Source organism: Lynx rufus, unplaced genomic scaffold, assembly GCF_022079265.1.
Source record: "Lynx rufus isolate CCGP_SWC_20201006 ecotype Redwood Valley unplaced genomic scaffold, mLynRuf1.p SCAF_6, whole genome shotgun sequence".
In the NCBI taxonomy this organism is placed as follows: domain Eukaryota; kingdom Metazoa; phylum Chordata; class Mammalia; order Carnivora; family Felidae; genus Lynx; species Lynx rufus.
The window spans coordinates 7039805-7065308 of record NW_025814878.1 but is presented as its reverse complement, the minus strand read 5'-3'; the positions used below and the strand labels follow the sequence as shown (position 1 = coordinate 7065308).

The window sequence follows — 25504 nt, the reverse complement described above, 5'->3', positions numbered from 1 at the left end:
CTGAGCCAAAGTCGGACGCTTAACTGACTGAGCCACCCAGGCGCCCCTATTTATTTTTGAGAGAGACACAGAGTGTGAGCAGGGGACGAGCAGAGAGAGAGGGAGATACAGAATCTGAAGCAGGCTCCAGGCCCCAAGCTGTCAGCACAGAGTAGGGCTTGAACTCACGAACCGTGAGATCATGACCTGAGCTGAAGTCAGATGCTCAACGGACTGAGCCACCCAGGCGCCCCCAAACTTGATTCCTTTAAAAGTTCAATACTCTTTTCCCCATGGCATATAATCCAGAGGTTATCAAACTATCTACAGTTTGAGGGCGCCTGGCTAAGTGTCTGACTGTTAATCTTGGCTCAAGTCAAGATCTCATGGTTAGTGGATTCAAGCCCCACATCACTCTCTGTGCAGGCAGCATGGAGCCTGCTTGGGAATCTCTCTGTCCCTCTCTCTCTCTGTCCCTCCTCTGCTTCTGTGCATGCCTCCTCACTCCCCCTCTCTCTTTCTCTCTCAAAAATAAGTAAATAAACTTAAAAAAGAAACTGAAAAAATGAACTAATTACAGTTTGAAGGGGCCAGTTTTTCTTTTTAATTCTAATCCATTGCAGACTGATACTTTGATAAAAGACAAATTAATTACCAGAAAAATAAAATTTTTAAAAGGCACACAAGCCACAAGAACTCAAAATTTCATTAGATTTAATAAACACAAAATTGCTGTGCTAAGTTGGTAGAAAATTTCTAAAGTTACTCTCAATTTCTGAATGTATTTCATCATGGATCAGTAATTTTGTGAACTGGCACTGTGTCCACAGACCACATTATTTTTTAAGTTTATTTATTTATTTGTGTGTGTGTGTACAAGCAGGGGAGAGGCAGAGAGAGAGGGAGAGAGAACCCCAAGCAAGCTCCACACTGTCAGCTCAGAGCCCGACGTGGGGCTTGAACCCACAAACCATGAGATCATGTCCTGAGCCGAAACCAAGAGTCAGACATTTAACCAGCTGAGCTACCCAGGCGCCCCCCACAGACCACATTTGGAGAAGGAATTATACAGTTTGCAATGTAAGAAAGAGAAGGATTCATTAATTCACTTCATTCATTCATTCATTCATTCGATAAATACATGTCAAATGCTTACCATGTGTCGAGTACCGCCACAGGCAATAGGGAATCAGTGTGAATATGACCTACAACATCCCTAATCTCTTGAAGTTTATAATCTGGAAAAAAAAAGAAAGGTATATTTTTTTAAAAAACCTAATAATTAAATCACCTGGGGAAAATATCAGAAAGTAGTATCAGGGACAAAGGGATAGAAAAGTGTGATAGTGTCTGGGTGGCTCTTTTGGATTGAGGATCAGGGAGAACTTCTCTAAGAGGCTGACACTTGACTAAGATCTAAATGATTAAAAAAGATTTGGCCGTGTTAAGTTCAAACGGAAGAGTATCACAGGCAGAGGAAACAAGTGGTGCAAAACTCCTCCTAAGTACTTCCATTTCCAGCAAGATGGAGTGACAGATACAGGATTCACCCTCCTTCCTGAAACAACAACAAAAATTGGACAAACTATATGAAACAATGGCTTTCATGACATTGGAAGTCAGGAAATGTAGGACAGTGGTCCCTGAGAGATAGGAAACCAGTGAGGTAAGCCTCATGATCACTTCAGTTTAGGGCACGGAGAAAGCTTTCAGTCCCCAGAGAAATGGGGGGAACACTAGATAGAGTGCAGAGGTCCTTCTGAGTTGAGAAAACTTTGCTGGGAACACCAAGGCAATCAGAGTTCACAGGGCAGAGGAATAGAGAAAAGATAGCTATACAGAAAAAAGACTTCAAGAGATTTGCAGAGGATCTCCATTAAGTATTCACAAGGAGTAATAGTTAATAAGCCAACAAAGGACATGAAATAAAAATTGTAAAAAATATACAATTAATCACAAAGAAGACAGAATAAGGGCACCTGGATGACTCAGTTAGTTGAGTGTCTGATTCTTGATTTCGGCTTACGTCACGATTCCAGCATGGTAGGATCAAGCCCCACTTTGGGCTCCATGCTAAGTGTGTTTTCTTAGAGTCTCTCTCTCTCTCTCTCTCTCTCTCTCTCTCTCCCCCAACCCACTGCCCCTGACCCCTCCTCATGCTATCTCTAAAACAAACAAACAAAAAGAACAAAAAACAAAGAAGACAGAATTAAAGGAAAGAGGACAAAAAAATCAACATGACAAATAGAAAGCAAATAGCAATATGCTACGTTTAAAACCAACTGCATAAATAATCACATTTAATGTAAATGCTCTAACACTCCATTAAAAGATGGAGATTGTCAAATTGGATATAAATAAGCAATATCCAACTGTGACCTACAAGAAATGTATCAAAAATGAAGATGCAAATAGGTTAAGAGAAAGGATAGAAAAATTATAAACCATGGTAACAATCAAAAGAAAGCTATGTTAATATCAGACAAATTGTACCTAGGGCAAAGTATATTAGCTGGGACATAAAGGGGCATTTCATAATGCCAAAGGGGTTGATTCATCAAGAAGATCCAAAAGTCCTACGCGTTTGGGTTTTTTTAAGTTTATTTACTTATTTTGAAAGTGAGAACCTGGAGGGGCAGAGAGAGAGGGAGAGAGAGAATCCCAAGCAGGCTCCACACTGCCCACAGAGCCTGATGAGGGACTCGAATTGACACACCAATCATGAACTGAGCCAAAATCAAGAGTCTGGTTAACCAACTGAGCCACCCAGGCACCCTAAAGCCCTACAAGTTTAAACAGATAGTAACAGAGCTTCAAAATACATGTAGCAAAAACTGATAAAAACTGCCAGAAAAAAAATAGAAAACTCACCATTACAGTCCGAGATTTCAGCGCCTTTCTCTGCTGCCACCAGTGATACATTTGTTACAACTAACATCTCATTATCATCCAAAATCCATAGTTTACATGACTATTCACTCTTGGTGCTGTACATTCTATGGGTTTTGAAAAATCTATAATGGCACGTATCCACCAGTAGAGTAACATACAGAATATTTTCATTGCCCTGAAAGTCCTCTCCTTAACCCCACCCCATCAACCTCTGATTTTTTACTGTCATCATAGTTTTGCATTTTCCAGAATGTCATACAGTTAGAATTATACAGTAGTAGCCTTTTCAAAACTGGGTTCTTTAACTTAGAAGATTCATTTAAGGTTCCTCCATGCTTTTTCATGGCTGGATAGCTCATATCCATTTAGCACTTAATAACATTCCATTGACTGGATAGGCCACAGTTTATCCATTCCCCTAGAAAGGAAATCTTGGTTATTTCCAAGTTTTGGCAACTGTGAACAAAATTTCTATAAATATCTGTTGTGCAGATTTTTGTGTGGACGTAAGTTGTCAAGTCCTTTGGATAAATACCACAGAGTGCAATTGAAGGATAGTATGGTAAGGATAGGTTTTGTTCTGTAAGAAACCGCCAAACTCCCTTCCAAAATAGCTGTGCTAGGGGCGCCTGGGTGGCGCAGTCGGTTAAGCGTCCGACTTCAGCCAGGTCACGATCTCGCGGTCCGTGAGTTCGAGCCCCGCGTCAGGCTCTGGGCTGATGGCTCAGAGCCTGGAGCCTGTTTCCGATTCTGTGTCTCCCTCTCTCTCTGCCCCTCCCCCGTTCATGCTCTGTCTCTCTCTGTCCCAAAGATAAATAAACGTTGAAAAAAAAAAAAAAACAAAATAGCTGTGCTCTTTTTCAGTCGCATCATCAACGCATGAGAGTTCCTGTTGCTCCACTCCCCCACTGGCATTTGGTGTTGTCGGTGGTCTGGGCTTGGGCCATTCTAATGGGTTGTTTTAATTTGCATTTTCCTGAACAACAGTAAGATGCTAGGCATCTTTCATATGCTTATTTGTCTTCTGTATCTTTGAGGAGGTGTATACGCAAATATTTTGCCCATTTTTTAATTGTGTTGTTTGTTTTCTTTTTGTTGAGTTTTAAGCATTCCTTGTATATTTTGGATAGCAGTCCTTTATCAGATATGCCTTTTGCAAATATTTTCCCAAGTCTGTGGCTTGTCTTCTCATTCTCCGGCAATGATTATATATTTTAATGCAGCATCTTTTAACACTAGCTGTGCCTTTGATTCACCAAGTCTAGCCAGGTATATATTGAAAAATAAGATAAAAATAAAAATATTGCCAGGAACACAAAATAACAAAATACACTAATACATACTGTCATCCAAGCATTTGCTTCTATATTCTCTCTATGCTGAGAAAATGTTAAAAATCCACTTAGACTTAGAAAATGGACAAAATGAATTCTGCTGAGGTTGTTCTTCAGTGAGTCAGATTTTTCCGTGTGATTGTAGGCACCCTTCGAGATCACGGAGTGAAGAGTAACAGAAAGGTAATGAGAAGGGAAATAGAATTATATCATTTGATATTTTGCTCCCAGCAATCATTACTGTTACAACATTTTAAAATTGTGGAGACTTTTAAGTTTTCCTTTAGGGAAATGGTTGTTGGTTTTAATTGTTGAAAGTAATGTGAGGGATCATTCCCACATACGCAGCTGAAGTTGTTAAACTGAAAGGAATGAAAATTTCCAGTCTTTTATCAGGTGAAAAATGTCCAGATCCTGCCTATCAGGTCATCTTCCCCACTCTTCCCTATCTACTTTTGTAAGTTTGGAATTTTCCATAATAATAAAGGTAAATTTTTTTTGAGAGAGAGCATGAGCAGGTGAGGGGCAGAGAGATGGGGAGAGAGAGAATCCCAAGCAGGCTCTGCACTGTGAGCGTGGACCCAATGTGGGGCTCAGTCTCACGACTGCGAGATCATGGCCGGGGCCAAGACCGAGAGAAGGACACTCAACCAACTGAGCCACCCAGGTAACCCCAGAGTTAGATTATTTTTAATGAATGCTTAAATATATTGAAATTTATCAATGTAGTTTATTCAACTGATGAACCATGTGGAAAACATCTAACAAAGCTTTCATCAAAGAAAATTTGAGGTAAGCCAAAGATTTAAATATATAAGATAAAGTAATAAAACTATGAGAAGTAAATATAGGGCAATTTCTTCTTTTTTGGAGAGGAGAACGCTTTCCTAAGCAATACACAAAACCCAAATTCCAGAAAGATTAGTGAGTTAAGACTGTATAAAAAAATGTTTTTTCCTGCACAGAAAAAAATACCAAACAAAGTCAAAATACAAATGATCAACTGGGAAAAATATTTCAACACATATGACAATGAGCTCATTTCCTTCATATATAAAGACCTCTTACAAATCAGTTATAAAAGGCCATTAAACCAACAGAAAAAATGACAAAGAACTTAGAGGCAGTTCATAGAAAAGAAACACAAATGGTTTATAACATGAAATCATCAAGAAATGAAAAGTAAAATGTCAGTGTTATACAGTTTTTCATTTATTGGAAGCAATTCTTAAAATCTATGTCATTAAGATAGATATTTAAGTGAAAAAAAATAAGATATAGACCAATCTATACAGTGTGCCTCTACCTGTTTAAAAACAACTATATTTATAAATATGTGTGTAGGGGCGCTTCGGTGGCTCAGTCAGTTGAGCTTCTGACCCTTGATTTTGGCCCAGGTCAGGATCCTGGGGTCATGGGAGTGAGCCCGACCATGGCCTCCACACTGAGCATGGAGCCTACCTAAGATTCTCTCTCTCTCCCCTTGCCCCTCTCCCACTTGCATGTGATCTCCCTCTAAAAAAAGTAAAAACTATATGTGCATATATACATATATATGTATGCATGCTTAGATTTGCATAGAACATTCTAGAAGAACATTATGCAAACTGGTTACTGTGGTTTCTTCCATGGTGGGAGTCTGGAAATTTTGGATGAAGAATAAATATAACTTTTCAACCTGTGTTTTTCCATAATGTTTGAAATTTTTTTTGAGGGGAGGGCACAAGTGAGCAAGGGACAGAGAAAGAGAGGGAGAGAGAGAGGGAGAAGCGGGGCTCACTGAAGTGAGGCATGAGCTCACCCTAAGCCGGGCTCAAACTCACGAACCATGAGATCATGACCTGAGCCGAAGTCAGATGCTTAACCAACTGAGCCACCAAGGCGCCCAAGTAATGTTTAAATTTTTAAATGAATGTCTGCATCACCTTATCAGTGAAGTATAATTAATAAAACAAACTAAATTATTTTATTCAACAAGTATTTTCTGAGCATCTGTTTTATACCACTCACTCTTTTAAGCACTGGGAGTACAGGTAGTGGACAAAAACGTGAGTCTCTGTCCTCAGAGCTCTAATGTGCTCCTGGGGGGAAAATAATAAAAGTCTCTGTCGAATTCTGTTCAGTCTAGTAATTTTGACCACAATTTCATGAACATTTCCTTTGGACGTCCCTTTGAAAGGGCGGACCTACGCCGGCCGACTCCATCTTGTTCTGTGTCCTTCACCTTGACCATGCCTCCTCCCCTTGAGTAACCTCCCGCTCACCTGCCTCACAGGACTCCGACCCTTCCCCAGCCAATCGGCTGAGGCCACAGCCATTACCTCACCAACTGCCCCTAGGCCCCAATAAAACCTTTGTCCTTTTGAAACTCGCTCTCTCTCCCCAGTATCTCACCGCTGCGTTGGTGCAGGTAGGGGATTGAGCTTGAGCTAGCTCAAATAAAGGCTCTTTGCTTTTGCATCGGACTCGGCTCCCTGGCGGTCTTTGGGGATCACGAATTCTGGGCATAACACCTTGTTTTATTTAAGTGAATATATTCAATTTCATATAACATAGTTACTATAGTTTCTTATTGATACAATTGTCATTGTCATAATTTGGATAGACTTTGCTGACTTAGGAGAAGCAAGACAAGGTTCATCCTTTATGCCTCCACATGTATTCATAATGTTTAAGAATTTCGTGCTCCTAGGGGCGCCTGGGTGGCGCAGTCGGTTAAGCGTCCGACTTCAGCCAGGTCACGATCTCGCGGTCCGTGAGTTCGAGCCCTGCGTCGGGCTCTGGGCTGATGGCTCAGAGCCTGGAGCCTGTTTCCGATTCTGTGTCTCCCTCTCTCTCTGCCCCTCCCCCGTTCATGCTCTGTCTCTCTCTGTCCCAAAAATAAAATAAATGTTGAAAAAAAAAAAAAAAAAAAAAGAATTTCGTGCTCCTTGCAACAAAACATTGCTCATTCTCTATCTTTGTTTTACAGTTTACATATTGAGAGTTAAGAAACTTCTCACTCCCTTGCCACTTAATTTGTTTTTTTAGGATTTAAATCTAATTTATGCCCTGAGGATTCAGAACAAAGACAATTCCAAAGTCACTTACTATTCTCATTTCCATTGCATCTCCATATCTTTTCCCCTAGATATAAACAATTAGGCCAACAAAAATGTAAAATTACGGCTGTCAAGACTGTTTCACGTGTTTAAAAAATGCATATTTTGGTTAAATGATGGAGTCAGTAAAAGAACAATGTTTCTAAAGCATGTTTAATGAACCCTAAGATTGTTCTGTTCTGCCAGGAAGGTAGTTCCTTGGCCAATAAATTGGGGAAAGCTGCTTATTAAATTTCCCTACAACTAAACATTTTCTCCTCGTTGGGGATTTATAACACATGTCAGCATATAGTGGCCCTAAAAAAAAAATCCCTCAGTGAAGAAGTTTGCCTAATTTTTGAGCCTCTCTATCTTCCTCTCTTCTCTCTGCCACAAGTTAGCAATATGACCTCAAGAAAGACTCAGATTCTCTCCAGCCTCACAGTTCCTATGTCTAAAATCCAAGTGTTGATGCCAGGTGATGTGTGAGGTTCCCATTCTACTTTATCATTCTAGATTCTTGGTTTCACCTGAGAAAAATTAAGCAACTTAGACATTCAGTGCTGTTGAATTATTCAAAACACTATCAAGTAAAAAACTATCAGCTATTAGGGAATTCCAATGTATGCTTTAAGATTGATTAATGTGATAGGGAGTGATACTCAACCTAAAACACAGACTGGTGCATCATAAATAGCAAGCCAAAATAGTTTAAAGCTCTTCTCAAGGCTACTAAGCATAACCTCAGAAGACGACATAAAGAGATACTCTTAGACACCAAGCGGCACAAAAAAGTATTCATTTAGGATCTAATTTTTTCTGGGAAACAGAAAAAAAGTTTAAAGTTACCTTTTTGAAAAAACAACTAAGAGTAATATTTATGAGTAACTATTCACATGAACAACTTTGTCATGACTTCCTAGATCAGTCCTACAAAAAAGAAAATAGGATTCTCTACTCATTTGAGTGCCAAATAGTTCCATGCTAGCGTTGTGTTATGAAAGGCCAAATGCCTCCAAAGACTGAAGAAACAAATGATAAAAAGAATAGATTTCCAGACAAGTCTATGCTAGTTAAGTCATCTCCTGACATCAGAGGAATTTATATTCTCAGCTCAAATCAGGACCAGTTTCAGTTTTGAATCTTTGTTTTCCTCTCCACAAATTCTAGAGCACTTTTTGGCCCCGCTCTGGAATCCATGCTGCTAAAATTTTGTATTAGCTCATAGCTAACCCGAAGTTTCCATCTGTACGAATTACAGCACAACATACCTCTGTCTCAAGGAGCACTCTCTTGTTTCCCAGGCAAGAAGAAAATGAAAAGACTAAGTATGTGTGGGGTGGGAAGAACTGAAATTCCATATTACCAACCAGAATACTTCCTCGTAGGGATAATCCCCTCTGACACAACACGTCAATAACCAATAACAACAAATGCAGCATCCAATTTTTTTTAAGTATGCTACAAAGGAGATCCAATTCAAACCACTCCCCCAGAACAAAATATGATGGGAAACAACCTTCCTTTTTAATAGAATACCAACAGGACATTTGAAATTATAGCCTCCCTTTCAACTAACACTCTGCCCAAGAAAGTTCTACTGGTTGCAACTCTAAAACCAATCCAAGAATTTTCTCTTACAGTGCCCTTCACGAGTATGTTCAGCCACGGAACCAGGTTTCCTAAGTGCTGCTTACCTCTTGACTTGTATCACTATACATTGCCTCCGAGACTCCCAGGGGCAAAAATAGCCTTGCTTAGTTCTGAAGTTTGACACAGCTTTTTCCACAGTCTATTAGCTAAAGGTGAACCTTAATAAATGAATCTTTTGTTTCCATGTTTTAAAGACACAGCTCCCACCAAGACCATTCTGCTACAATTTCATTAATTCACATTTATACACATGCAACTAAACAATCAAGGACCATGACATTTTCATACCTGATACCCTGCCAGACATTTGGCCTACTGATAACTTTTTATGAAGCAAATTCAACGTCTGGGGAAAGCCTGTGAATGACAAGTAGTTATCTGAGAGTCTAAGCTTAATAAATCAAGAAGATAAAATTGGTTGTTTTGTGTGTGTGTGTTTAAAAACTTTCTGATTAAAAAATCTTGAAAAAGTTTGAAGAGATTCTCTCCTTCAGGGATTTAAGCATTTTGCGGAAGTTCTGAGGCAATTCCCACCTCTTCTATGCCAGTTAAGAGTGCCCTTCTCCACCTCCATCTTGTGCAGACTTCCAAATCATCAAGCCTTTGACAGAAAGACATTTAAAATGAGGAAAACTGAAATAACCTTACAAAATAAGTGATGCAGTCTTTGCTGTTGGGCAGTTAATATTTAGAGGGTCTAGATCAGGCATTCGTCACCTCAAGGTTGGGTATGTAGGCCAGCTGGGTTGGCGATCTGAATTAGCTCTCAGTTGGAAAGATCTGACTGGCTAATGCACACATTGGTGTTAGTAACTCATAACAACATAAAGACCTTTCTCTTCTAAGAATGTGTCCATTTTAACCCAGATATAACAGTGAAGAACATCTAGGACTAAAGAAATCTAGGCAGTGAACTGAGTGTTATTTCCAGCAAGCTATGCATAGCAATCACAACAAGCTATACACAGAAATCACAAAATCTCTTTGGATTTCGGCTCTCTATCCATTAAGTGGCAGCATTAGAGTAAATGGAGTCTAAATTCCCTCTTAGCTAAAATAGGTTTGGCATCTGATTCTATGGTGTGACATTGACACCAGGCACCTGAGACAGATGAGTAGGGGCCTCCCAACCTACACAAGTGTAAGGTTAAGAATACTTGCCTGATGGGATAACCCACTGAGGGGTAGAAAATGATTAGACTTGAACTCAAACTTCACCTTGATGATAAATCAGTAGAGACAACTTATTAATAAAGGCCAGGCAATAGAATGCTCCAAAGGGGGAAAACCTCCTGTAGGAGACAATAAACTAGAGTGCAAGACTCAGCTCAGCCATTTCTGGCTTGGACACACCATGGAACCATTCTGAGCCTCAGTTTCCTCAATGGATGTGTTACTAACTGGCCCACATACGGACAGCACAAAGTCTTTGTATCAATATAAGAAAATGCACATACACAACGCTCAGTTAACTGTAAAGCAGCCACAGCTCAGAGCTTCCACGTGAATAGGCATTCAGGATTTAGAAGGACATCTCCCTGTGAAAGAACAGAACAAAAACAAAAAAGCTAGAAAAACATTTTTGAAGAAGCAGCTTCCTACTTGCCCACTCCTAAGCTATAGACACTGAAACGTCCATAGGTGAAACTTCTCCAGGCTCTCCAAGAGAATAGAGGAGACTATCAATGGAAAGGTCTCCATAATAAAAAGACTGCTAAACCTAAGTCTTTGTTGTACTTGCTCAACGCCCCGGAGGATGCAAGCCAAAGAATCACAGGATCTTTCCTTTATACCAGGAGACCAGACACATGCCGAGGAGGCAAGCACAGGGTAGAGCTCGGTGGAGACATTAGTCCAAGGTGCCTGAGTAATCATAAAGAAGAGGTACAGAATCTGGGGGTAGGGGGAAAGAAAAGATATTTGGCCACAGCCAAGACTGCCTGGGGACTATTGATTGGGGTGAACAGGGGAAAAAAGAAGAAAGTTTTTCTTACCTGAATGACCAGCTGGCCAGGAAGAGAAGTATTAGATACCAAAGCTAACTTGACCCAGGGACAAGCACAAGTACACAATATCAATGTGTAAGACAGTACGATCGGACTAAGTGCTGTCAACCCCTAAATGAGGGAAGAAGAGAATCTAATGGCTGTTCTAAACATGACACCTAACCAAGTTCATTTGTTTTGGTCAACTTTCCACGAATTCTCGGAAGAGTATAAGAAAAACATCCCAAGAATGTTGGGTAAAAATTCAACTTTAAACATGACGATAAATAATGTCAGTGCATATGGGTAACCCTGCTGCCAAGAAGAAACTGAGTGGGGAACCAGAGTTAGATCAAGACTGGAAGGATGTGTGTTCTGATATTTTGTTGAACAACAGTTGAAAAAATTTCAAGCCAGGGAATTTCCCAAGAGAGAAACTCTAGAGGCAGCAAGACAGAGAGCCAAGAAGTAAATCAGAGTAGACGCTATAGTTGAAAGGCTTAGGGAGAAATTTAAGAGAGATAGAGCATAATGCCTTAAGGTAGAAGTGGTAGAAAGCCCTGAGTCCTGAAGTCTTATAGAAGTGATAATTTGGATATATGATCCATCCTGAAAGAGCTGAATCCAGGGGGATGAGTACAGAGAAAAGCCCCACATTGGACCAAAGTGGAGCCTTTGAGAGCAATGGTAAGAAACACGAGCCTGTGGGGCATAGACAGAGGTCCTCAATGCCCGAAGTCAGTCCAGGATCAGGAAGGGAAGCTCTTGCTGGTTGGCTCCCAACGCAAAGCACACAGGAGTCGATACTGAATGCAAAGTAAAAATGACCACACCCCATGTCTAGAATGCTGCTGCTAGGAAGAATACCAAAACTTGAAAGCGAAGTCACCTCAGAGAGCATCCCTGAGGCTTACTTGCTCTGCTCACTTACTCTGCTTTGGTAAATGCTCTGGTGTCTCTCTCCTCGCACTAGCTTGCTGGCTTCTCAGCTCCGAATAGCTGGCGTTCCTCTCAAGGCAATGGATTTATTCGTACATAACTTTGGAACGTTTACGAGTGTTCACAAAATGAAACTAAATGGTACTCTTGTCCTAGCTCAAACCTTGTTTGACAATTCCCTCTCAAGTCCCCATTACCTACGCAAAAGTGGCTCTACTTGATTAATCAAGTTGAAAACCCAGCTACAGGAAATCTCGGCAGTTTGTGTTCCAGGGTGAAATCTAGTTCTAGCTGGAAAACTTTGGCCACATTTGACCAAGAGAGTTCAAGTTCAGATCCTTCTCTTTGACAGATGGCTGTAACTAAATCTAACCAAGAAAAGGTACCGTTAATTCATATGATATAAGGGACCTTAAAAGGTATTCTTGTTGGTTCTCTTGCAATAAAACACCTGGAAAATATTAGGTATTCAATAGGCATGTGGTAAATGTTGAATATTCAAAAACAGGCTCCCATCACATTATGTGATTTACATTCAGACTCACTAGTGAGGACAATCATTTGCCTTTTTTTTTTGGCCAGGATGGCAAGAGAGTGTAGGATTTATGGTCCAACAAGCAACCAGAAAATAAGGCTTCTAGCAAAATTTGCTTCAGGCTTTCAACAGGTGGAAAGAACAAGGTCGTTATAACTGACCTGCAATTTAAGTGAATTGATAAAATGTTCTTGTTGCAACCATTAATTTGCTAAATGAGCAGAATCGTCAAATATGTTCCAGAAGCAAACCTCCCCAGTACTATGCTATACTCTGCAGTATCCAAACAGAATAATCATAAACAAGTAGCCTAAAAAGTATGGTTTCTGTGTTGGAAGCCATTGGCTCAATTTTTGAAAAGATTAAAGGTCTTACATTAAATGTGACTTAGTGTAAGCTCACCACTTCTATTCTATAGGAATGAACAATGTTAAATTGAGGTTCCTGGGAAGTATTCTGAGTCAGCTTCATTTCTTTCCTGAGAGGTCTGTATTTTCCTATTTTAAACCAAGGTTCAGTATCAATACACACATTTGCCCATAAGTAGTTAAGTGTTCTGTATCTCTCTGACATTACAGAAGAGTGCACGAGACTCCTAAGAAAGCATTTTCCTCCATGAGAGGAAAAAAAGAACTCCTACCCTGTTCAAATTGGAAATCAAATTTCACAAATTTCTGCCGAGCATTTTCAAAGAGAGTGTATAAAATGAATAACAAGTCTAAAGAAAACTATGGATCAATTAAAAAGGGAAGCAAAACTATATTTTTAGTTTTGTGCAGATTAAGTGATCAGCCTCACACAATGATGTTTGCCTACTAAAAGAATGTTGTTCTCCTAGGGGTAATTATGGTAATAAGAATTAGGGTAATTTAAACTCTATTGAAAAGGGGATTTAAGAGATTTTTTAAGGAGATTCTTATGTTGCAGAGAAACCCAAGAATATGCTTGAAATCCTGGTTATTTATGCTGTCATTAATAGCTATGCAGGTACCGCATTAATTCTATGTATCAAAGGGATCAACAATTATAGATTAACCCACTATAATCACCTGATATCTCTTTAACTGGAGAGTTTCCATTTGCTAGATGCTTAGATTGCAGTTGTAGATTTTATACTGATGGTACCAAAGTACCATCACATTACATTATTTTCCAAATCAGAATATTTAAACTTTTCTTCCAATATACAACTTGAGGAAGAAAATATCCTCCCAAGTAGACACAAACGTTTCATGTCTAGCAAATGACCACATTGATCCAATAATCTGGAATCCCTAGCTAGATTCAATTTATGAAAGGATGCCCTTTTATGGATTTCACAACAGCCTGATTTTCATTTTGTAAATGTCTTTCATTGTCTAGTGCCTTTATTCATCCGCGTTCAATGATGAAGTGACTACTGTTAAAGGCCCAATGCCACAGGTTAAATCGGATAAATGAGTCATGCCGGATCTGCTCCCTAAAAGTGCTTGCCAGCAATGCGGATGAGTTTATCACTAGCACTTAAAATGCCTTTTATTCTTTCCCCTTGTATGTTTTCTAGGGCTGTAGTAACAAAATCCTACCAACTGGGTGGCTCAAAACAACAAGAAATTATGCCTTCACAGTTCTGGAGACCAGAAGTCTGAAATCAAGATGTTGGCAGGGCCCTGCTCCCTCCTAAACTGTAAGGGAGAGTCCTTCCTTGCCTGTTCCTAGACTTCTGGTGCTGGGTGGCTATTCATTGGCATTCGTTGGCTTGCAGCTCTGTACCTCCAGTCTCTCTTTTCGTCATTAAATGGCATTCTCCCTGTGCGGCTGTCTTTACAGGGCTGCCTTCTTATTAGGACATCAGTCGTATCGGATTAGGGGTCCAATCCATGATGAAACTCACTTTAATTCAACTAATGACAACCACAACTACTTTATTTTCAAATAAGGTCACGTTCTGAAGTACTGGGGGCTAGGGCCCCAGCATATCTTTTTGGGGGAGGGAGGCACAACTGAGCCAATAACACCCCCTAATACCTTTAATCCTCCTCTGCCACAAAGCTCTTGTATGCCAAATGAGTCTCTACATGGTCAGAAACTGGAATAGGAGTGAGGACAGAAGTCCCCATTGGTTTATAATGTGTTTGCTTTCTTCCACACCATACAGCATGCCGGTTGGGAATTTTTATCCCAGTTTTTATAGATGAGAAGACTCACGTCAAATGGCTCAGTTGGTAGCACCCAACTGTTACACGTTACGGGCAGCCTGGGTCTCCTCACTTCTGGATCTCAGCTGTCCCCACTAATACACAGAGCCTAATATAAAGGCCCATCCAGTAGGAGTCCACTGACACTCAAAATGCAAATTGAATGTTTTCAAATCAGATAAGGTATTATTATAAAAGGGACCCAAGAAGGATCCTTGTGGTGATGAAACTTTGTACCTTGACTGGGGCTGGGGATAGCCCGGGGATGGCCCTGAGCGCCTTGAATGCCATTGTCCCCCAGGCCTCTTTCCTGCCTGCCAGCTGGGTGATGGTCCCCACATAATCCCAGACTGCCTAGAAGCTGGCTACGATGACAACCATACATGCCATCGTGTCAGGGCATGGGAAATTAGCTGAAGAAAAAGGAAAAATTCCTTTTTATTACCTCCTCAGTCAGGAAATGGAAAGGAAGTTCACTTAAAGAGATTTCAAAGTAAACGATGCATCTGCTCAGACCCACACTTTGCCTCCTAATTCTTGGCCTGGAACCACTAGTTTATGTAAGAAGATCTCTGGGGCGCCTGGGTGGCGCAGTCGGTTAAACGTCCGACTTCAGCCAGGTCACGATCTCACGGTCCGTGAGTTCGAGCCTGCGTCAGGCTCTGGGCTGATGGCTCGGAGCCTGGAGCCTGTTTCCGATTCTGTGTCTCCCTCTCTCTCTGCCCCTCCCCCGTTCATGCTCTGTCTCTGTCTGTCCCAAAAATAAATAAAAACGTTGAAAAAAAATTTAAAAAAAAAGAAGATCTCTAGAGTGAATGAAAACAACAGAGGGCCCGGTAGCACAGTGGTCAGGCCACAGGGGAGACACACGGAGATCTGGGCTTGAGCCCCGTCTCTGCCCCTGCGTTGTGTGGGGGGTTTAGACAGAGTACTTGTCCTCTCTGGTCTTCAGGTTCACGGAGATGCCAACAGTGCTGTCTCTTAGGGTTGTTTCGAGCAGTGACTGAAATTGTTCATGTAGAGTAAAAGTGCCAGTTATAGTGCCTGGAACACATAGCAAGTGTTCAATAATATCATTGGTCTTTATTCAGTGCTCCACACGTGAAATGTTCAGAAAATGCTACGGACTCAATTCAAAAGTCTGTTGTGCCTCTATTTCTAGTTCAGTTCATACTCCGCCCTGGGCTGTTTGGGCATGAGGTTTCTTGTCTGTTAGGTTAATTCTTGCGTTTCTAATCTTAACTCATTTTCATTAATGTATTCAGACATTTTTGAAAGGGTTTATCCACATTCTAGTAATTGGGTGAATTTAAGCTAGCTGAGTTTCACTTTTCAAATGCTTCTATTTCAACAGTCATTCAGTTTGGGAGCCCTGGCTTTGGCTCACAACCGTTCATCTTTTGCCTCTTTGGCAAATATCTCTCACCTGATCATTTCTGAGACAAAGGAGATTTGCTCACTACCTAGAAACCCAAATATTTGATTCCAGTTTAGTCTCTGATCGGCGACTCCTGCATAGTGACAGGCTGGCACCATGAGATGGGATGGCCAAGGCCCTACAACAAGAATTATTTCTTGACTTCACAAAAACGTTTTTCTGATCTCTCCCTATGTATGCCAAGATGGTAAAGATAAATCAATATGCCCTAAAAGAGTTAATTTATCTTGGGGCAACTGGGTGGCTCAGGTGGTTAAGCATCCGACACTTGATTCTGGACCAGGTCATGATCTCTTGGTTCATAAGTTTGAGCTTGTGCCAAACAAGCCGCACTGTTAGTGCAGAACCTCACTGAGATCCTCTCTGTCTCTCCCTCCCTTTCCCTTCCTCTCTCTCTCCCTCTCTCTCTCAAAAATAAATAAATAAACATTAAAAAAAATTAAGTAATCTACTCTTATGCTGTCAACTTTAAATTTAATTTAGAACTATTAACTATTGAATTCACTGTTGAACTTGCCAGAAAGTCATCAAATACAGGTTTAGAGGCAGTTACACATCATCCAAAGAAAATAACCCATTCTTATGTGATTATAGGCACTAATGAGACCAGTCAGTCCCAGGTAAGATCTTACTTGCTTATTCTCAATTCAGAGCCTTCACATTACTCCATACCAGTCTTAATCTCAAAAGGAATCCCCATACAAAGATTAAATAACACAAATTGTGTCATTTCTTAGATTGCAATGAACACAAACATCAGCACACTATAACTAAGAAGCTACTTTTGTTTCATTCATTCGTTTATTTTAAATTATTTATTTATTTTAGAAAGAGAGAGTGTGAGCCAGGGAGAGAGGCAGAGGGAGAGAGGGAATCTTAAGCAGGCTCCACGCTAAGTGTGGAGCCCAACAAGGGGCTCGATCTTATGACTCTGGGGTCATGAGCTGAGCTGAAATCAAGAGTCAGCCACTAAACCCACTGAGCCAACCAGGCACCCCTGCTTTTGTTTTGTTTTTGGTGGAAAATTAAAAAAGGGTTAAATTTTTGTTCACTTATTTTAATTCAACATTTACTTTGTATTCAGATGACTAAGGTAGTCAAGATATGCTCCACTAATGGAAAATTTGGAAAAACAATAGGAAAGTACAAAGACAAATGTAACTATCAGCTATAAATCCACTAATCATATAGTAACATTTAACATATTTACATCAATCTTGCTTCTCTACAATATTTTTTCATAGTTGACAAGGTTGTGCTTCTGCGTTTTTTGCTTAGCATTAATAAATGACAATACTTCCATAAGCATCACTGTATTGATGGTATTCCTTTATTCATTTTTTTTTATTTTTTATTTTTTAAAAAGATTTTTTCATGTTTATTTTTGAGAGAGAGAGACAGAGTGTGAGTAGGGGAGGGGCAGAGAGAGAGAGAGAGACAGAGAGAGGGAAACAGAATCTGAAGCAGGCTCCAGGCTCTGAGCTGTCAGCACAGAGCCAATGTGGGGCTCGAACTCACAAACCATGAGATCACGCCCTGAGCCAAAGTCGGATGCTCAACTGACTGAGCCACCCAGGCGCCCCTGGTATTCCTTTATTTAGATATACTGCCATGAGCTTAACTATCCTGATAATTAGGCTTATAACATTTATTTTTAATACATAATTAAAAAAAAATTTTTTTTTCAACGTTTATTTATTTTTGGGACAGAGAGAGACAGAGCATGAACGGGGGAGGGGCAGAGAGAGAGGGAGACACAGAATCGGAAACAGGCTCCAGGCTCCGAGCCATCAGCCCAGGGCCTGACGCGGGGCTCGAACTCGCGGACCGCGAGATCGTGACCTGGCTGAAGTCGGACGCTTAACCGACTGCGCCACCCAGGCGCCCCAATACATAATTTTTTAAAAGAATCATGCTTCTTTATGTAATTTAGAAAATACTGAAAAGCAAAAAGAAGAAAAGATAGGGGCTCCTGGATGGCTCAGTTGGTTGAACACCTGGCTCTTAATTTTGACTCAGGTCATGATCCCACAGTCGTGATATCGAGCTCCGCCTTGGGCTCCACGCTGAGTATGGAACCTGCCTGGGATTCTCTCTCTCCCTCCCTCTGCCCCTCTCCCCTGCTTGCACTCTCTCTCTCTCTCTCTCAAATAAAAATAGTAATTTGTAAAGAAGAAAAGATAAATTGGTAGTTAAATTTTTAAACGTAGCTGTGATGATTTGAAAGCTGAAGAAAATACCCTGACAACTGCCATTTCGTGAAGATCCCCGAAGCAGCAGGCCCTGTGCCGTCGGATTTGTGATCTTTACGTTCAACCCAAAAAGCTCAGAGTGTTATAATCACTGCACTACGGGTCCAGAGTTCACAGAGCTAGTAAGAGATAAATACAGATTTTTAATAGCTGGGTCTGACCCCAAGTTTATGTATTCTCCTGGCTGTGTCACACTCCTCTCCCATAACCACTCCGCTCGACCGCCATGTTTATGACCACCACCTCCAGTCTCCGCTGTATCTCCACCCTTAGGGTTTCTTATCTCCATCGCCATGTCTTTTGATCCCATCCCTACATACCTTTTCTTCTCTCTTCACCTTTATGTTCTCCTCCTCTCCCGCTTCCCTTTGACCTCCAACAAGCATTTCCTTAAGTATCAGAGTAACAGAGGTAAAGCAAAGGCTACCCTACGACGCTCATTGTATGAACAATCCCAATCATTTATCCATTCAACAAAAACTGAGAGCGTGCTATGTGGTACACACTGTTTTGAGTGCTCAGAGTATAGTAACTCCCCCATTTGTAGGATTGTTTTCAACACCAAGAGCTCATATTTTAAGGATTTTCTTCATTTTCACCATACGAAACACGCGTGCAAATTGTCAACCTGTGTTTGCGTTACCAGTTCACACAGACTAGCCGTCCATGCTGGATGGAAAGCAGAAGTGAGCCGTTCGAGAAGGATACGCGAGTCAAAAGGAAAGTCTCAGGCAATAGTCATGAAGTAATTTCTTATCGCTTATTGCCACAGAAAACTACCGCAGGCAAGAACTTCCTATTTCCATACTCAGCTGATGTGTATTTGCTTAATGCAGCTTGCCTGCAATAGTTTATACACAGACCCTCTCCACAAAACACCCTTGATATATAAGGAGAGGAAAGGAAGAAAATCAAAACATCGATTAAAGAATGAGTACCTCAACAAATACATACACTGAAGTACTATTCCTCCTCATTTGCGTGAAAGAAACCCATATTCTTTCTGTTCCTATTTTCTATGTAAAATTATTAGGGTAGAGGAATCAGGTTCTATATATGACTATGCAATGCCTAGGACAGTACTAGGAACATCCAGGCCCCTACAGACAAATAAAATCCACGACTACAGTCAAAGATGCCTTGGAGAGTGACAACTCTGGCTTCTGCAATTAAATTTCTTTCACATATACACGATCAAAGAAAAGCAAATGCTCCAAATGTACTTGGTAAAAACCTGGGAACCAACACTACCTAAATTCTCATTTTTATACAGGTATTTTTTCAAGCCTGTGAGCTTTACTGACAGTAAAATCCCTTCTAGCTGCCCGCGTACAAAAGGGGGATTCTCTACAGAGAACACAGCTTCACAAAAGAGGGTGGCCACAGAGTGTTTCCCCAAGCAAACTCCTCAGGACCGAAACAAATGCTGAATTGTGCTTTTCTAAATCAAACCCTTGATCTGCAGTCCAAGCAACCGTCAATACAACATCCATTTAAGAAAGAGAAAAGAAGAATGAGCTTACAACCATTATCTAATTCTAAGAGAGCTAAAGAGTGACTTTAACACGGACTTCCCAGCAGCATGTTTATGAAGAGCTGAGCAAACATCTTATCCCGAGAGTCACATTTTATTTTTTTAATTTTTTTTAAGTTTTTAAAATTTATTTTGAAGGGGAGGGGCAGAGAGAGAGAGAGAGAGAGAGAAAATCCAAAGAAGGCTTCCCGCTGTCAGCACAAGAACCTGATTCAGGTTTCAATCTCATGAACCATGAGATCATGACCTGAGCAGAAACCAAGAGTCGGATTGTTAACCGACTGAGTCATCCAGGTGCCCCCAAAGTCACATTTTAAAACTCATCACCATTCTGAAGAGAGTGCTAGCATAGCAATTCCTTTGCCATCTTGACAAGCCAAGCAATGACTTCTGATACATCAGCCAAGGAGTGACTTTACTTACATGCAAGAAAAAGAGGGTAAATCCAAGAGCTGGCCAGTTATCCCTGAATTCGGAACACTCATAATCCACTGAGGCAAAGGTTGAGGATTCCACTCTAAGCAACCACACAGCTCTGGAGACTCAGTCTACGCAGGACTAGATTAGAAGCTGAGCACGGAGTAAAGCTCTTTCGAAAGAAGAGGAAGTATTTATCATCTCTACTTCCTCAATTTTCTTGTTCTTCCCTCTTATTGTTATTGATCCTTTCCTGGATTCCCAAATCCAGGGCACCATGCACACAAAGTGGGTGTGTCCCATCTATCTGACTTCACTTATCCCTAAACGCTGCACAGTGGATTCATTTCCCAGGACACATGTACAAAACACTACCTGGTGCTACTTTCCTGTTTTGGACGCAAAGATGTTTATGCACAGGCGTGGAGGGTGGGAACATTCGCCAAGCTGTTCTCAGTGTGGTTAATGGAGATGCCACTTGGTAACCATCATCCTCTTTTAGGCCCAGTCTTACTTCAAATTTCTCTTCTTTTTCCTAATAGTCCATAATGCTCTTCTAAATAGAGAGTAAAACCATCTTAGGGTCAAAAAAAAAAAAAAAGTCTTAGTCTGCCCCTGTTTTGCAGCACAATAAATTCTCCAACAGCAAAACTTGTCTTTCCCACACCAGGCAAGGAAATGATGGGCTGAGAGTCAGAAATATTTGAACTCCCCACCGATAAATTCCTGCCCTCCCACCTCTCCTTTCCAACAGCAGCGTCTTGTTTCTTTAGCCCTTCTTGGGAAGAATACAATCTCACTATATTTATATTCTGCTTCCAAAGAGAAGGAAATAAACCATTAGAACTGAGCTCCTGACCAATGCAATCTTCCAGAATGTGGGAGCTACATCATTAGCATGTGTATTAGTTATCTGATTACGCTGATACTTAGAGGCTGAAAATAACAAACACCTGTGACCTCAAAGGTTGTGTGGGTCAGGAGTCTGGACCCAGGTTAGCTGGGTTCTCCCACCTAAGGATCTCCCACAGGCTATAAATGCAGAGCAACAAGTGGGGCTGCAGCCCCCTCAAGGCTCGACTGGAGCAGTGAATTCTTCCAAGCTCACTCATGCGGTTGTTGATAGGATTCAGTTTCTCCCAGCTATGAGACTGAGGGCCTCAGTTCATGCTAGCTGTGGGCCAAGGCCACCCTCTGTTGTTTACCACATGGGCAGCTCACAACATGGCGGCTGGCTTCACCAGAGTGAAAAAGCAACAGTGAAAGCAAGTGAGAGTGAGGAGTACAGCTCCTTGTTAAAATCCTACGTCTGGTCCTTCAGGCCTTACCATGGACGCTTACAAAGGCTTCCCCTATCAGGCCACCTGGGGAAAACTGGCCTCTCCACACCAGATTTGGTGTAAGTGCACTGCAATCTCCAAGGGGAATGGCCGTGAAGGTCTCAAGGGTCCCCTAGCCCATCATGCTCTCTCACATAGTTACATTCTCAGTCGCAGGTGCCTTCATTCCAAGGTCTCTTTATCTGAGTCCTTGAGCCAAGGTCCTTTTCAGGTGCTTTTGCTGAAGCCTCTTTATGGAGGAGGAGAAGACTTGAAGACCTCTTTCCTACCACTCAGTACTTCCTAGCCCTCCCCCGACACACACACACACACACACACACACACACCCTAGTGTCCACAAAACTGCTGGATCCTTTTGTTCAGGGCTCCCTCAACATCAAGACAACCCCCACATCAGTGCTCATCCACCTGACTCCACTGGTGCACCATTCCACGGGAGAAATGGAACAGGGGAAAAATTAGTGCTTCCTCCAGCTTTAGACTCTTGCTTATGCCCCTCCCAGTAAGTGATTAAAGCCTTAGTTCTTTCATTTTTGTCTTGTGGCTTTACTCAGCTACCCATTACCTGACAGCTCAGCTCTCCCTTTCCCAGCTCAGTTGAGCTCCCGACAGGAAAAGCACAAGCAAGACAGAAGTCACAATTTTTGTCATCTATCCTCAGAAGTAATATCTCATCACTTCTGCCACATCGTGTTTGTTAGAAGAGAAGGTGGGGCGCCTGGGTATCTTAGTCAGTTAAGTGTCTGACTTTTGATTTCGGATCAGGTCATGATCTCATGGTTGGTTCATGAGATCGAACCCAGAGTCAGGCTCTGTGCTGACGGCACCGGGTCTGCTTGGGAGTCTCTCCTTCCCTCTCTCTCTGTCTCTGCCCCTCCCCCACTTGCATGCATGCATGTGCGCGCGCTCTCTCTCTCTCAAAATAAATAAATAAAGATTTAAAAAAAAAAAAAGAGGAGGGAGTCACGCAGTGTGAATTCTATGGGCAGCAGGGATGATAGTTGACCATCTTTTAGATTTAGATACAGTGTATAAAATGTTACCCAAATTCGAATCACCACTGTTCAGCCAAATGTTAACAAAAGGGAAAACCCATCTGAAGATAAAATCGTAAGCATGGTCACACAGCTACAAGAAAATCTGAGACTTGTAGCCAGGCATTATATCCCGCACCCCAAGATATACCAAGATCATACTGCTCAGACCTGAAAACCCAATGACCCTAATTATTCCGTCTCCAGGAAACAAATTAACAGATAAGCAAACCCTACAATAAACTATACCACTAGCTTAGACTCTGCAATTTCAATCAAGAGAATAATTTTTCACCTAACCACAAGCATGAGAAACCTCCAGGCAAACTCAGAGATTTGTTAGTGGGTTCAGATAATCTCCTTAAGTGTCCATTTCAATGGGATCAGAACTCCTCAACACCTGGCCTTTCTCCTCTTGACACTCAATAAGTCCCTCCTAAGACACTCAATGAGTCCCTCTGAAGAAGGACCAGGCCGGGCTTCATTGCTGTAGCCCCAGCAACTCAGCATCGGTGCAAAAGCATACCATTCCTTCCATCTTCCTTTGTAAGCATTTGTAAGGGCTGTTTCCTGGCCTACATCCAATGGGGACGAGGAGGAAATGGTCATTCTAGGTGGAGAAGTAAGCAATTCAGTTGACCTTAGATCTTCCTAAATTGAAGATGTGCAGAAAACAGCTCACATTCCAGACAGAAACCAGTGGCATTTGATTCACGGTGTAACTGGCAAAAGACTAAAGGCAACATTTTCCAAAGCCAAGGGGAGATCCTCTGTATGTCATGTTTTGTGTCTCTGCTTCTTCAGAAGTTATTAAATTCACAGATTAAACATAGCCTACACCCCAACATACCCGATGCCTCACAATCCAAATGTCAATTAAAAACTGTTAAAAATAGGTAATGTTGTTGGAGGAGCAGAGAAAGCAAGGACATATAATAAAGTTACCATTTGGTGAAAATAGAAAATAGTGGGGAATAGTGGAAATAGAAAATAGTGGAAAAACTACTTCAGTCTCTGGTTTCAGACCTCTTCTAATTTCCTTTATATTCATTTCACAAGAAGACAAAAACTAAGACAAAAACTAAGAAGTTTGAAAAGCTAGGGGTGCCTGGGTGGCTCAGTCGGTTAAGCATCCCACTGAAACTCAGGTCATGATCTCATGGTTTGTGAGTTCAAGCCCCGTGTAGGGCTCCACACTGACAGCTCAGAGCCTGGAGCCTGCTTCGGATTCTGTGTCTCCCTCTCTCTCTCTGTCTCTCCCCCACTTATTCTCTCTCTCTCTCTCTCTCTCTCTCTCTCTCTCAAAAGTAAATAAAGAAGCATTACAAGAAATTTTTAAAAAAGAAAATCTAAGTAAGTGCTGGGGCTGAAAGAAGGAAGCCTGAAAGTCTGTAAGAAACTAGCACTGGCACCCCCACCCACACTCCTCTTTCAAATACATCTATCAGCCCAGCCTTTACACAGCAAGCATGCACTGGCCTGTGGGAAGCCATTTTACCCTGCCCCAGGCAATATTGTGGAAGATTCACCTCTGAAATATTGAAGCTATGTGAAGAGTACAGACAATGTATGTAGATATGGACACCCCAGGGTGAAAACTCCACATTCTGGTATTAGAGCATCACTCAGTATGTGCTGGGGCATCACATCATCTCCCTGTTGAGTAACCATAAAATGTTGTAGGTAAGTGGAGAAAGTGGCCTTCTAATTGGTCTCCCCACAGAGAGTCATGAAAATATTGTATCCATGAAAATGAAAAAGGTGCTAAGAAAAATAAGTAACCTGAAAACAAGAAAGAACTTTTGGATATTGTAAATATGATTGCCAAATAAAGATGTTAATGGAAGGGCTAGATGATAAATTCAAGTAAATCCTTCAGGAAATATTATTCAATGACCTCATGAAAACAGTAACATAAAAGATTTCCCATAATAAAAGTCCACGAGTATCTGGATTAAAAGTTCTCACTGAATGCTCAGGATGAAGAATTTTCAGTTATTGTAAAAGTCCCACACTCCAAAGACAAAGAGAAAATACTAATATCTCCTCAACAGAGAAAACAAGTCACTTCCTCAGACACAAGGAACTGAAGCATTCCAGATATCTTCTAAGTAGCATTGAGAGTTAGAAGGCAAATGAGCAAAGTTCTGCAGGACCTTAATTTTGCCCTAGAATTCTGTATTCACTCATTCAACACAAATTTTAGAGCACTGTTCTGGGCACTGGAGTTATAGCAGAAAATAAGCAATAAAGAAAATGCTGTCCTTCAGTCAGGATGGGGTGCTCTCGAAGCAAGATAAGTGTCTGATCATGTGTTCAGTAGTAATAAGTGCTTTGGAGGGGGAAAAAAAGCAAGATAGGAAATATATTGAGTCAAGGGAGAAAATTAGGCTAAAAATTAGATGATGTAGCCAGGGAATGACGGACAAAGATGGCCTCTGAGTAATGGTCTGAAGGAAGTAAGTGAGCCAGCTGATACCTGAGGAAAGACCATGACATGGAGAGGGAACAGCAAGTGCTAAGGTCCTGGGGCCTCCTGAGCTTCCCTGGTACACTAGAAGAAAAGCAAGGAGGCAGGTTTGGCTGTAACTGAAGAGAAGGGGTCAGAAAAGTAAGAGAAGCCAGGTAATGCACAGTTATGGTTAGATCACATGGGGTCACAGCGAGTACGTGGGGTTTTGACTCTGATGAACTACACCAGGAGTCAGCAAACTTCTTCCGAAATGGGCCAGATAGTATATTTAAATAGTAAATAGTCACAATCCATTATTCAACTCTGTTGTTGTAGCATGAGAGCAGCCATAGATAATATGTAAATGAATGAACAGGCTATGTTCTGATAAAATTTTATTTATGGTCATTAGAATTTGAATTATATATAATTTTCTTGTGTCCCAGAGTATTCTTCCTCCTTT

General features: G+C 41.2%; 1 protein-coding gene across 10 annotated transcripts in view; it reads right to left on the bottom strand.

Annotated features, from left to right (window-relative positions):
• IPCEF1 (interaction protein for cytohesin exchange factors 1) overlaps positions 1–20358 on the bottom strand; it is a 180835-nt gene extending 160477 nt beyond the window's left edge. For 4 of the 10 annotated variants that reach the window (XM_047101505.1, XM_047101504.1, XM_047101503.1 and 1 more), the window contains exons 1-2: positions 20222–20358; positions 1136–1217 (exon numbers count right to left, since the gene is read on the bottom strand). The gene's annotated coding sequence lies outside the window, so the exon portion shown is untranslated. Of the gene's footprint in view, positions 1–1135; positions 1218–2850; positions 2870–10395; positions 10477–20221 lie in introns of those variants that run through there. The other 6 variants (XM_047101513.1, XM_047101510.1, XM_047101514.1 and 3 more) reach the window with 3 other exon arrangements.
• Positions 20359–25504: the final 5146 nt, after the last annotated feature.